We start from the raw sequence: 13,842 nt of genomic DNA on the forward strand, positions 1-13,842 counted from the left end.
ACCCCCAACAAAAGAGGTCAGTTGCAGCCTTTGATGTTGCGTGCAGTCGTCAGTTTAACATCATATCGTATGTGTTCAGTGTGCCTCTACCTCCCGGGTCACTACGACAGCACAACAGATGGGATCACACTCTATCCTGGTTGTTGTGCTTCTGATAATTGTTTAATACTTTTCAGGGGATTAGCACTACAAAGTCAGATAGAGAATGAGCTTCCAGCTGTCTTCACTAGTGATTTAAAGAAAAAAAAATGTCATTCTGTATATCTGATCTTTGTTGTGAGTAGTTGCTGTCAGTTTCAGAGTCCCCATTAGAAATCTTACAGCTGGTGGATCTGTGTTTCTGTCAAGAAAAAGTGATCTGCACCGCTTTATGCTGCCTCGGCAGATTGCCTTGCCTACACACCCAGGTTTTTTCAGTCTCATTACAGCCAAGCTGAGCCGGAGCTGATGAAAACTTGTGCCAACTGATGTCATTTTGGGTCTGAATGCTGATTAAACACTTTCCCATTGCACTCAAGGCCCCGATGTTAGCAGGTGTTTTTTTTACCTGTGTTAAAGGGCTCAACTGTCAGTATTCGATGCTCCTGTCAAGTGACAATAAATAGTTTTTGTGTGACATTTTGAGGCGTATATATTAGGGGCAATTTAGAAAAAAAAACATTTCGTTTTTCAAAGAAATTTGTTGATTTGCATTAGTTGATCGTGAGATTAATTTGTGATCTTACAAGTAGCGTAATGGAATGATTTGACACTAAAGGTTTATTAATAAGCTTAATGTTTAAACTTCTACCAAAAGGAAGATTGATTTAAGTTTGAGGGTTCCACATGAGCAGAGCGCTGTAAACGTGGCATGAACAGTTTCAAAAAGTTGACTTTTTCTTGAGCTATTTCTTGATATTCTTTTGCTATTTGATGGTGTTTCCCTACATGTTCGGATATTTAGAAGTCATACAATGAAAGCTTGAAGATGAAACATTTCTTTACTGAAGCAGTGTGTTTGGGATACAGATGTTTACTACTTTGTTTTAAACGTCACCTTGTGGCTCTGAATATGGCTTTTACATGCTGACTTGTTACCAGCCCATTTGTTTAGGTGCTTTGAGAAAGTAACACCTGCATCACATGCACAAGTTTGGAGTAGTTCTAAACTATTGTCAAATTTTCACATAAACCCCAATCATGAGCACCTTGGAGGAGACATTGTCAAGAAGACGATGGAGATGACACAAAGTAAGCCCGAACAAAACAAGACAGAAATCCGACAACTGGTGGAGACTGTAGCTGGGACGTGGATAAGGACGCAGCCACAGAGAAATCCTGCAATCTGGGAAAAAGCTCAGACGCTCCGTGGACTTGTCTGGGTATTGTCAGATAACGTGCTCATTACTCCTCTGTGAGAAAAAATTTGATAAAGGTTCAAGATTGGATTTATTATATTTCCTGTTGAACTTAACTGAACAAAAACATCCGTCCAATCAATCTTAAATCAATCTTAGATCCACCTTTGTGGAAAAACCTCGATTGAGTCTCATTTTGACTCTTGAAGTCCTAATCCTCCTCAACCATGTAATGTCATATAATGTCATGTAATGTCAAACCCAAGATACACGTGTTTTTTTTTTTTTACAAAAAACGGCACCAAAGAGGAGAAGGTTTGGACAAGATCAGAAGTTTGGGGAGTAGCTGAGGAACCAAGTTATTAAACACTATAGGAACATGGGATTTTGGTCCACTTTGATTTGAGCAATCTGCAAACGACGAGCACTGCTACTTCAACCCTTCCAACCGTGTCCAAGGGAACCATAGAGTTACTGTTCATCACAAGAGAAACGGTTTGAAATGAAAGGGAATGATACCTTAAGTACAGAAAGGGTCTAAAACAACACTTCAACGCAAATCTATATGTGCCAAAAGACATTTCTGAAACTACTGAAAGCTAAGGTGGTAAGCACTACACATTAATAAAAGTTATTATTTGAAACCAAAGAAGCAAGTTTTTGAGTTGTCAAGCCAATTCTGCTGCCAAAGGCTGGCACTAATGACCGCAGCGCCACTATAAAAGCAGGGAGAAAAAAAATTTAAGATCAAAAATAATTAAACTGCTTAAGCACATAGAGGGAGAGTTGCCAAGGGACGGTAGCCAGGATTCGCTCAACTGGAGTGGGTATAATTGAAAAATGTGTTTTTTCTGCAGCAGCCACTGAAATTAAGACGACATCAAGCAGTTTTACCCTGCACCTCTGCACTGAATGGTTGCTGTTTCTCCTGTCAGAATTATGTTGGGTCAGTTGATAAAGACTTCAGAGCAAACAGCTAAGCTGTGGGTTGATGCCAAACATCGTTTGTAGTTGATTAAAGCTAAAATACTTCACTTTTTTAAACACTGAATAAAATACAGATATTCAAGCTCAAACAGACAAAGAAATGAAGTGACTGCTCAAAGAATTGGCTCCAAAGTGCTTGTCTTATCTGTGAAATGTCCATAACACTCCTGGAACATCTGCTGTATGTTATGAATGAAAAGATAATGAAACTGTCTCCTTGGAGGCTTTCTTAATGCAAAGCCTTCACTCATCTGTTCAGGATGTTACTATATTAAGGGAATGTTTGTGTGTATTTTGGGTCCGGCCCTGTTGCATATATATTTAAAGTAGTTTCCCTAACAAAGTGCACAATTCAAGGAGGAGACTATTAAAATGAATCACTGGGACTTATTTACTGTCTCTACTGTTTGTGCTCTCTTTTTTCTCAATTTCTTCTATTCTTCTATTCTTGTAAAATTCTTCAGGAGAAATAAGTGAGACGGAACATTTAGCGGTTGAAAAAAGAAACGCTAAAACTACTGTGGAGCTCCACCAGAGGCAGACCATAAGGACCTCCTTTTTCACACAGGACCAACAACTTGAGACCGAGCAATCTGTCCGCTTGGGACTTGGAGAGTTTTGTCTTCTGTGTTTGTATAATACACTCCCTGGCACAAATAAATCCCCACAAGGATTTTACAAACAGGTAAGTTTGGAAAAGTACTGCAGAGGCTCTGTGCTTTGTTTCAGCTGGCAACAATTCATTCAACCCTTATAGATGCAGTGAGTAGCTTCTCATTCCTTGAACAACCCTGTCAGAAGTAACATCATGTCGTTGTGGGAAAGATTCAGCTTCTGTTTCAGATTTTTGCATCGAACAATCAACACATCTAAAGCAATCGTTAAAACAACTAAAACTGTTGTCTAACTGTCCAAGACATTATCAAAGTTCAAAAAGTCAGTGGAGACATTATCTTCGACAAATAAATGGAGTTTTGATCAAATCTGGAAGAATTGTGGCTGGAGATCTCGAAAACAAAGAAAAGCCCTGTAATCCTCCTTCTCTGTTACCTCCATGACTGCGGTCTCTGTCTGCCCGTAAAGTCTAAAAGCTGAGTAAAGAGGTGTTAGAGTTGTTCCTGCAGCCATGTGGCGATGAAAAAATGATATTGCCTTCCTGATGTTCCTGCTGTGTCCTTATCAGGGTCCAAGTTCTCCCATTTTATCTGTCAGTTATCTCACACTCCCCATGATGATCAGGGGAAGAAATGGTTTCCGTCACCTTTTTCTCCAGTTTGGTCCTGCCATGCATCCTAGATGTCTCCTCTTCGTCACATCTTGCCTGCCCGAGGGTAGTACCATTCTGGAATTTCTGGTATTCTGAAATATGAATCCATTGTTGGGGATATGACATTAGCAGGCACAGTTATTATCAAATATTTATAAATTACATAAGTACATAAGTAATTAACATAAAATGCAATTATTAATGATTTTTATTATTTTCAAGGCACCAATTAAAACCAGGAAATAATAACTTAACATTAGCATCCGTCTTGAGTGTCTGTTGGTCTTTATATGTCAATCTGGAACATATATGAGCAGACAGTGAACAGTAGGAATCCGACCATTGACCTTTGTAATGAACAATTAATAGTACAATGAAATTTATTAAAGTTATCCCAATGATTTTAAATTAACAATGCTTTAATAAATAAAACTTACCATTAATGTAAGTGTGTGTGTGCACACATTTTTCTTGTAAGGGTGAGAGAAAGTTAATCTGAAGCTGTCACACAGTCATCATCACAATGCCATGTGGGGGACAGTTAAAATGCCATCTGTTTCTCCCATTATCACTTAGAACTATTTTATTTTAAAAGAAAGAAGTATTCAGACCTATGACAAAACAGTCCCACATTAATAAATTCTATAAGACTAGGAACCAGCAGATGGAATTAGCAGGAAAAGATATAGTCCTCACTACAAAAGGAGGTCAGGCACTTTATAGAGTAAAGATTTTGCAAAGAAAAGAACAAGGTGCATTTTCTTTTATATCTCACTATCTTTAATCAAGAGCCTAGTTTTTCAATTTGAGAACAAGATTCCCAATTTCACTCTCAAATATCATACTGCTCTCTCTAACACTCAAAAAGTCCCTGCTTGCATGCAAATAAAACAGAAAAAAACTTTACCATTAACTCTCTTGCGTACCTTGCCAAAAACACCTCTTTCTCAAATTTATTGTTATGTGTACAAATCTCCTGCTCTCAAGCTTGAGCTCTTCTCCTCGCACTTACACTTTGTTTCTATGTTTTAGTTATTTTCTGACTGATTTTGGTAAATTCCCCCATGAGCTGTCACCTTACCGTGGTGGAGGGGTTTGCGCGCCCCAATGAGTCTGGGAGCTATGTTGCCCGGGGCTTTAAGTCCCTGGTAGGGTCACCCAAGGCAAACAGATCCTAGATGACCAGACAAAGAACAGCTCATAAGACCCCCCATGATGAAGAAGATTTTTGGACAACGTTCTCCTTTGCCCACACCGGGGCCTCCCCCTGGAGTCAGGCCCGGAGGCGAGGCCCTGCAGTGAGCGCCTGGCGGCCAGGCCTGTGCCCATGGGGCTCAGTCGGGCACAGCCCGTAGACATGACACGGGTCCCCCTTTCGACGGGCTCACCACCCGTGGGAGGGGCCAACGGGGTCAGGTGCAGTGTGAGCTGGGTGGCAGCCGAAGTCGGAGACCTTGGTGGTCTGATCCTCGGCTACTGAAACTGGCTCTTAGGACGTGGAACGTCACCTCTACGAGAGGGTAGCCTCCCTCCAGCTTCGGGTGGGGAGACGGGTCCTGACTGTTGTTTGTGCTCACGCACCGAACAGCAGTTCAGAGTACCCACCCTTTTTGGAGTCCCTGGAGGAGGCACTGGAGAGTGCTCCTGTAGGAGACTCCCTCGTTCTGCTGGGGGACTTCAATGCTCACGTGGGCAATGACAGCGAGACCTGGAAGGGGGTGATTGGGAGGAACGGCCCCCCCGATCTGAATCGGAGGGGTGTTCTGTTGTTGGACTTCTGTGCTCGTCATGGACTATCCATAACGAACACCATGTTCAGGCATAAGGGTGTCCATATGTGCACTTGGCACCAGGACACCCTAGGCCGCAGTTTGATGATCAACTTTGTGGTTGTATCATCAGACTTGCGGCCGTATGTCCTGGACACTCGGGTGAAGAGAGGGGCGGAGCTGTCAACTGATCACCACCTGGTGGTGAGTTGGCTCCGCTGGTGGATCACCCTCAATACCTTTGAGACCAGGCTTAAAACTTTCCGTTCTGATAAAGCTTATAGTTAGGGATGGCTCAGGTGAGCCTGGAACATCCCATAGTTAAGCTGCTATAGGCCCAGACTGCTGGGGGAGCTCCCATGATGCACCTCTCCTCCCTCTGCTCTTTCCTCTCATGTACAGATGGCCTCATTGTTGTCATTAGCTTGTGTTTCTCAGCAGGTATCCCTGGCCTGGTGCTATGGTGGATGGACATTTGGAAAGTTTCAACTGTATTATTTGAGAAAAGAAATGCAAAAAATTCTGCTATGTTGTAAATCAGTGCTCGCCAGCTGTTCAACAGAATACAGAGAAAAGACCTTTTTGATCTGGTTCCCAGGTATGGATCAGGTCAAATGTTTCCCATATGGATTGGATTGCAATATACAAACCTAACAGCAGAAATATTAACTGATAATAACATTGCTAAAATCTTTAGTTTATAATTGTTCAAAAAGACAAGAAGATGGAATGAAGAAATGATGTAAAAAAAATAAATATTAATGTGAAAATACTTTTATGAACTAGTTTCATCATATTTATGTAGTATCCATCTAATTTCATTTGAAATTATTATTTTACACATTGTTTTTGCAATTGTATTTGCTCCAAATGACTTTTACTATTTCCCTCCTGTGTGTTTGTGTATGTATGTGCGAGCACTACCCTAAAATATTAAAAGGGCACTCGGCTGCTCCTGGTTGGGAACTTACATTTCAAAGCCTTCAAGTCAGTAAAGCTCACTACCAGACTATGACTACAAAGAGATAACCGACCGAGGTTGACTGTTAATTCACTGTTCACAACCGTTCTTCCTCCTGGCAAGAATTGGAGGTAACTGCTTGGAGTGTCCCACTTTGCTTGCAGCTTATAAGACAGTCTTACATTCTATTTTGCCGAGGTTACCCGACAGAGGAAACAGGGTTCACATTAACAGAAATTTAAGAGCCTACCTACTTTAAGACGGAACATGCCTTTATTCCACAGATGTTTTACATAATTATGCTTTCGGCCTTATGGGGGAAATCTAAATTAGAAGGATCTCACCACCCATTTTACGGGCATCTGCCTTCTTTCTGTTGGCTGAGTAGAAGTCTGTGTTAGTTTTAATGAATTATTTAACAGAATATGATATAGATGAGAAGACATAGTTTGTGTGTGAAAACAGCATTATGTTGAGGATAAAATAACAGCACAGTGAAATAGCCACTTAATATTTACTTTACAGTGTAAAACATGATCAGAATGAGGTACCTCCATGCCGAGGTCTCACCTGTTTGAACAATGTTTTTATATTTCATCTTAAGCTGCTGCCAAGTGCGCTTCTCCCCCGCGAGATTGCACCTAAATGAAATAAATGAATGGGCTACCATTCAAGCAGTTTCCCCTGTAATATTATTGTGATTGCAAAGGACTACATTTAAGCTTACGCTTTTGCTGATGCAGTGGTGGTGCACTTATTTCTAAAAACGTATTGAAACTCGCCGTATGAGCGCATTAAAGCAATACAATGTAACTTCTCAAAAAGCCCATTATGCAGCTCCCCCTACAGGCTTGGAAGTAATGTACGGTTACACTGTCGTAAATACAACACCCTTTCGCTTCCACGTTTCACGTTTGTTGACGAACCGGCAAGGAGTCAGAAGGTGCAAGCTATGTCGACCGAGAAGGTAAGAGTAATCAAATGTACCTGGGAGCGTGAGAGGGGTCTATTTGTTTTTGCGGTAGGTGTGCCAGAAAGCAAGTCGAAGTACTTCCGCTTAGCTCCCGGGCCGGTCCAGCAAAGTTACATAGCGCAGTTTTTCCAACTCAGAACCCCGAAGGGCATAGGGGACAGGCCAATCGTAATATTAAAACTCATTCTAGCCGCACAATTTTTTTCAAGCTGTTATTTTAAGGTAGAAATGTTACATAGTATTGCTTTAAGATTTCCAATTCGAGGTTGGTGAAAAACGTAGCCCCTCCTCTTCCCCGTTGCCATGGTGACTCGTCGAATCGGGGCTCCATTGATGCTGGCTTTTTAAAGTTGTGGTGCACGCGCAAAACTCAAGGTGAACCTACTCAGAGTTGATTAAACTCACTCAAATCAGCGTTTCTGGAACCGAAAACTCAGAATTTTCTATCTCAGAGTAGATCAACTCAGAGTTCAGGAATAGACTCAGAGTTTGTTGAACCTGCTTTGTGAAACGGACCCCAGGAGAAACTCATCCATGCATTCATCTCCAGTAGACTCGATTACTGTAATGCTCTTTTAACTGGACTTCCCAAAAAGAGCATTAAACATCTGAAGCTCATCCAGAATGCTACTTCTAGAGTTTTAACCAGGACTAAGAAATCTGAACACATCACACCAGTTTTAAAATCTTTACACTGGCTTCCAGTCAGTCACAGAATAGATTTTAAAAGCCTGCTGATGGTTTTCAAATCCCAGAACAGTTTAGGCCCAAAATACATCTGTGATATGTTCAGAGAATATAAACCTAGCAGAGCTCTTAGGTCCAAGGACTCAGGTCAGCTGGTCCAGTCCAGAGTCCAGACTAAACATGGAGAAGCAGCATTTAGCTGTTATGCTGCCAACAAGTGGAACAAACTGCCAGTGAAGATTAAACTTTCACCAAATGGAGACATTTTTAAATCCAGGTTAAAACATTTCTTTTCTCATGTGTCTATGCAAGAAATCTGCACGCTGTCTTTGAACTTATCTAGACTGTTAATTGTTTTTAAATTAATTTAAGTGATTTTATTTGTTTCTCTTTACATTCTTTTATGTATTTTTAATGCTTCTTCCACTCCCTGCTGCAATGCTTTTATTTTATGTAAAGCACTTTGAATTGTTTTGCACATGAAATGTGCTATACAAATAAATTTGATTTGATTTGATTTAATAGTGAGCATTTAAAATTGAAGGGCAGGCAATTGAGGGAGCGCGGCTCTCCGGGTAGCCTACATACCCAAAGAGCCCCGCCCAGCAGATACCACTCAGTGCTACCACCCCCCAAGACCTAATGTGTGTGTGTGTGTGTGTGTGTGGGTGTGTGTGTGTGTGTGTGTGTGTGTGTGTGTGTGTGTGTCTGATGAGTAGTGATGTCTAAGGTGTAATTAAAACGGGCGGGGGGCTGCAGAGTACAGCAAAGGGGACCACCTTCGTGGTCCCCTTTGCTTCACCCCGCAGAAAACACACACCCTCAAAACCCTATGTGTGTGTATGTGTGCTGTGTACAGGAGCCAGAAGGGAGAGGGGCATGGGGATCTAATAGACCGGGGGAGAGAGGCTCCCCCGGAGAAGGCAGCCAAATATTGCCCGCAATAGGCACCCCCGTTTCCCGGGACCTGCCACAGGGCAGGAGGGCCCGATGTTCCGCAGAGGGCCCGAGGCCCGCAGCGTATTCGGGGAGCTACTTGGTAACCAGAAGGCACCCACCCACCCCACCCCAGACGGCCCCTACAAATAAAGAAAAGAACAAAAAAAAAGCTGGAGTGCGACAGAGGCCAGTGCTATCACCTGCTTGCAGCTTCCTCGTCCCCACTGGCCACACAACATATTGCTCTGACACACAGATACACAATTGCTCACTTACACAAAATCTGTGTGCTACTTGCGGCCACGCATGAGCCACCAATACATCCATAATGTCTTTGGCCTTCATTACCGTCACTGTGCCCGAAGGTTCATTAGTGACACTGAGGCCAATTCAATGGGAACAGCACTTTCAAAGCATAGTCCACACACACAAACTCTCTCACACACACACACACACACACACACACACAGAACCTCATACACAGTTTGCTGATTCTATTTAAGTACACACATCTTCATACCCATACTGTGTATACACATATCTGTGCCTTTGAGTTAACATGTGTACCAGGATAAAAGAGTACTTGTTTCTGGCCCTTCATTGCAAAGTCCATGTGACTGCAGTAACATGCAAAACTTCATACTGTAAAAAATGATGTCAGAATCAACAATTCAGAAACTAATTACTTCAAGGTCAATTAAAACGGCACTCTGCTTTGAAATTTTGCAATGGAACATCAAAGGTGTTGTTTTTCTTTCCTTCTTTTTTTTTCACCACATTCATTTAAAGCAGCAAGAAGCCATGGACTGATGTTACAAAAAACAAGGACATGAATATGGGGCTATACATTTTGGTCAGGTGATTTTAGTGCATAACTAAGGAAGGGGGAACTGGAGAAATGTTTTTGATTAAATATTCCATGCGAAATGTTCAACACAATGAATGAGGTTTATGTCGGTTTCAACACCAACTGCTTATAGACTTTTCTCAAGAACAGGCAAACGGTGTAATCCTGTCTGAGCAAAGGCACAATTGGAAGTTGTGAAGATGGATTAAATTACCCTGCTGTGATCAATTATGACATAAGAGCCTTAAGTAACATTGCTTTTTGAGTTTTGGTTTGTAGTACTCCGCTGATGCCTCACTGAGGACTTTGAAAAAGGAACTGCGAACCTCACAATTTGGAGTTATTCAGTAAAACACATAATGAACCATGTAAATGACTGCAATTCGGAACAAGAATTCATTACCATAAGACCTATTAAGGAACTGGATTTGTACAAGTCCTTGACTTTGGACACTTCCCCTTTTATTAAGACTGAAATATAATTTGTCGAATAGCTTGTGAGACACAGTTACCACACCAAACACAATAGGAAGTAACCCAATTGCTGTGACTCTCCACGCACACAACTCAAACAGCGTGTGATGAAAGAAGTTAGTGTCCTTGTGAACATCATTTCAGTCTGAAATATTCAGTTCTTCTGTGTGCTGAGGGCCAAATATTAACTTTATATTCCTAATATCGTCCAAGCTTAATGAAAAAATATTCGCTATTGTGCAGTAAATTACAAGTGGTGTTGTAACGTCTTCATCCATCGTCTAATAAAGTATTTTTCTATTCTTCTTCTATTCTATTCTATTCTATTCTACTCACCTAATCCAAGTCTGGGTCAAGGGGGAGGGGGTGGAGCCTATCCAGCTGTCGTCGCGTGAGAGGGAGGGTACATCAGGCAGGTCAAATATCAGAATGTAACATTTTGATAAGAAAGGGGGATTCAAATCTTCCTAAGATTGCTAGTATATACATTTAATTGAAGTCATTTTGATATTTGATCACTTGCTTGCATATTACAAATATCTGTAATTCTGTTCTTCCTCATTAAAATGAGCATCTCAGATAGCCACAGTCTCATTTTTCCTAGAACACATTTTTATCATTTTATGCACGCATGCGCATGCGATTTCTCATTACAGACATCTGAAATTACCTTCCAATTGTCCTCAACTGGCAGTGGTGATAGCTGCAAATGAATTATGACTAAATGTAATTTCAGTTGACCAGATCATTGATTCCACTAAATTCAAGATATTTACAGAAACCTTTGTATTGATCTTAAACATTAAAGTTTCTTTCTTAATGGGTCAGAGTGGCATAAATCTTCTAACTTTCATTCAGAAAAGTTCACATTTATTTACAGAAATCCCTGCTTAGAATTTAGGGAGAGTTACACTAAGGAGGAACTGGTAAGAAACAGGAATAAAAGAAACATATGTACTGCGGGAGCTAATGATAAATACAAAAAGTAAACTAAGAACAGGTAACCGGAGTACAGAAAAAATAACTTCCCATCATATGTTCTTAAGCCCCCTCTCCTTGAAATCGTTGGAAAATGCCATGGAGTTAAAGAAAAGTACATCATGGTGCAATAAGAATCTAATTACACTAAAACTAAACTGTGATGTGGGTCAGCAGCATGAAACTACAGCTGTTCAGTAAATATTCTTAAAATGGTGCAGTGGATATTTCATCCAATGCAAGTTTACCACATAGACACTAAATCTTGATAGTAGTATGATATATAATTGTATCTTAAAGTCCATACTTAAGAAAGAAAAGAAAAAGGCACAAAAGTGAAAGATGTTGGATGCTCACTCTCACTGTTCTGCCCTGTTATATATTGATATGAATCACAGTTTAAAAAGAAAAAAGAAAAAACACAGTAAGTAAATATCATCGAGCATGAATCCGAAAGTTGTTGTCGCAAGGAACTGTGTGAGAAAATTGCCTCAAAATGTTTTGATTCATAAAGGATGGCCCAGTGTTTCCTTTAGTAAAGGAAATATTAATGGGAGCTCTGAAGCTGCGTTTTTGCTATTCAGGGAATTCAAACCTCTCTTATTATGGCTGCTACTTATACTTTTGGGTAATTTCATTCAGTTAGAAAGTATCTAAGCAAAACAGACTAGTCAACCAGATCCCATGTGATCAACTATGATGGGAAACAAAAGTAAGGAGAATGCACAGTTGAACAAGCAAAAGCTAACAAAATAAAACAACTAACCAAGGTGCAAAAGGAAAACCAATAAAGGTTAAACAGAAATAAAGTATCTGGGCATATAAAAAAAAATCCAAACAATGAGATTATCACGAAAATAAAGGAAAGATAAACATAATAAAAATCTTTGCATGAACAAAGCAGCTGTGTACACAGCAAAACAAGGCCTTGCAGGCCTTTTGAATGATAATGTGCTCATTGGAGAAGCCAAGCTAAACATCCTACTCTGATGCAGAATTATGGTTCATGTTTTGTATAATAACTGCAATTAAATTATTTAGTTGCTCGAGTCAAATGTCAAATCTGAGTATTAAGCTTAATGATTTATCTTGAGTATGTTTTCAGGGACAGCCAATTATGTAATTTGTGATTTATTTGTATCATGTTTTTTTATTGGCTGATAGGATATGAAGCTAATCAAAGTGTGTGAACGCAATACACATTTTCTCCTTAAAATCTTTGGCATTATTCATCATATGTGTAATGAATACCAGGTCAATGTAGCCACCGCTTAATGTGTAGGGGATGTCTGTAGCTAGGAGGCTTTATGCTTCACCCCACCCCCACCACGCACACACACACACACACACACACACACACACACACACACACACACACACACACAGACGCATAAATACACACATACAATGATGAATGTCAATGAAGAACAGCCAACTGCTTTGTTACCCTCTTCATTAGCAATCACACAGAGAGCAAAGGAAAAAGAACTGTACGCTGCATCTGGTTGTGAATATGTGTTTCTGTGCTGTGTACTGTACGATCTTATTTATGCAGCACGGTAACCATATGGGTCTGTGAGGGCTTGTGTGTGTACAGGATAGTGATGAGTTCCAGTGCTGTTTATTAGAATGCAGCTGCTAAATAAAGTTGGGGGGGCTATGCATCCTTTACATGACGATGCAGATGAGACACCCTTGGAAGCCAGCAGCACTTTTCTGACTTTCCCTTTTTGCCCTTGTGTGTGAGGTCTTCAGGGTCTCACTACAGGTTCCCGAAGCTCATGCTATCATACCTAGTGGTGCACAGTAACACGATCCCAGAAAGCCCAGATTGTCGCCTCTTTTCTGACCGCTCTCGTGTTTTCCAGTATCCATCACCCCTGACCCTCCAATTGGCACTTTAAAGCACCTTCCCACAATGCAGCAGGCCTTGATGAATAAGAATGTGTCATAACACTGCATATGGTGGCTGATATCCAGTGAGCCACCACACTTGTGCAGATCCTTGGCTGGAAAATTCTAAAGAGATACGTATACGATTTCAAGAACAGTGAATTCTTGATGTCGCAACACGGTCAAAAATTTGGCATTGATTTCTTGTTGGGTGAAAAATGTATGAACATTTTTTGTTTGTTTTAAATGATTACATAGAAAAAGAGCAAAAGAAGTGAACATGGACAAAGTCTTTTTCTGGGAAGTCTTTGCACACATCTGCAAAACAATTCTAAACGCTATACTGCATCTATTACAACACTTAAGCAATCTGCATATAATTGGGAAGACTTTGAACACTCCACCATCTACAGTACATATTGTGCGTAATAGATTCAGAGAATCAATACCGGATGCCTGTGACCTTCCGGCCCTCAGGCAGCATTGCATTATTAACAGATAGGATTTTGTCAAGGAAATAACTGTATGTCCTCACAAACCCTTCGAGAAATCACTGCATGTGAACACAGTTCACCATGTCTTCCACAAATGTAGGTTAAAGCTCTATCATGCAGAGAAAAAGATCTATGTGAACACAATCCAGAAACGCTGTCTTCTTCTCTGTGCCAAAGCTTATTTACAATGGACTGAGACAAAATGGAAAACTGTGCTGTTGTCATACGAAGCACTC

The sequence above is a fragment of the Odontesthes bonariensis genome, chromosome 15, assembly GCF_027942865.1.
Source record: "Odontesthes bonariensis isolate fOdoBon6 chromosome 15, fOdoBon6.hap1, whole genome shotgun sequence".
In the NCBI taxonomy this organism is placed as follows: Eukaryota; Metazoa; Chordata; class Actinopteri; order Atheriniformes; family Atherinopsidae; genus Odontesthes; species Odontesthes bonariensis.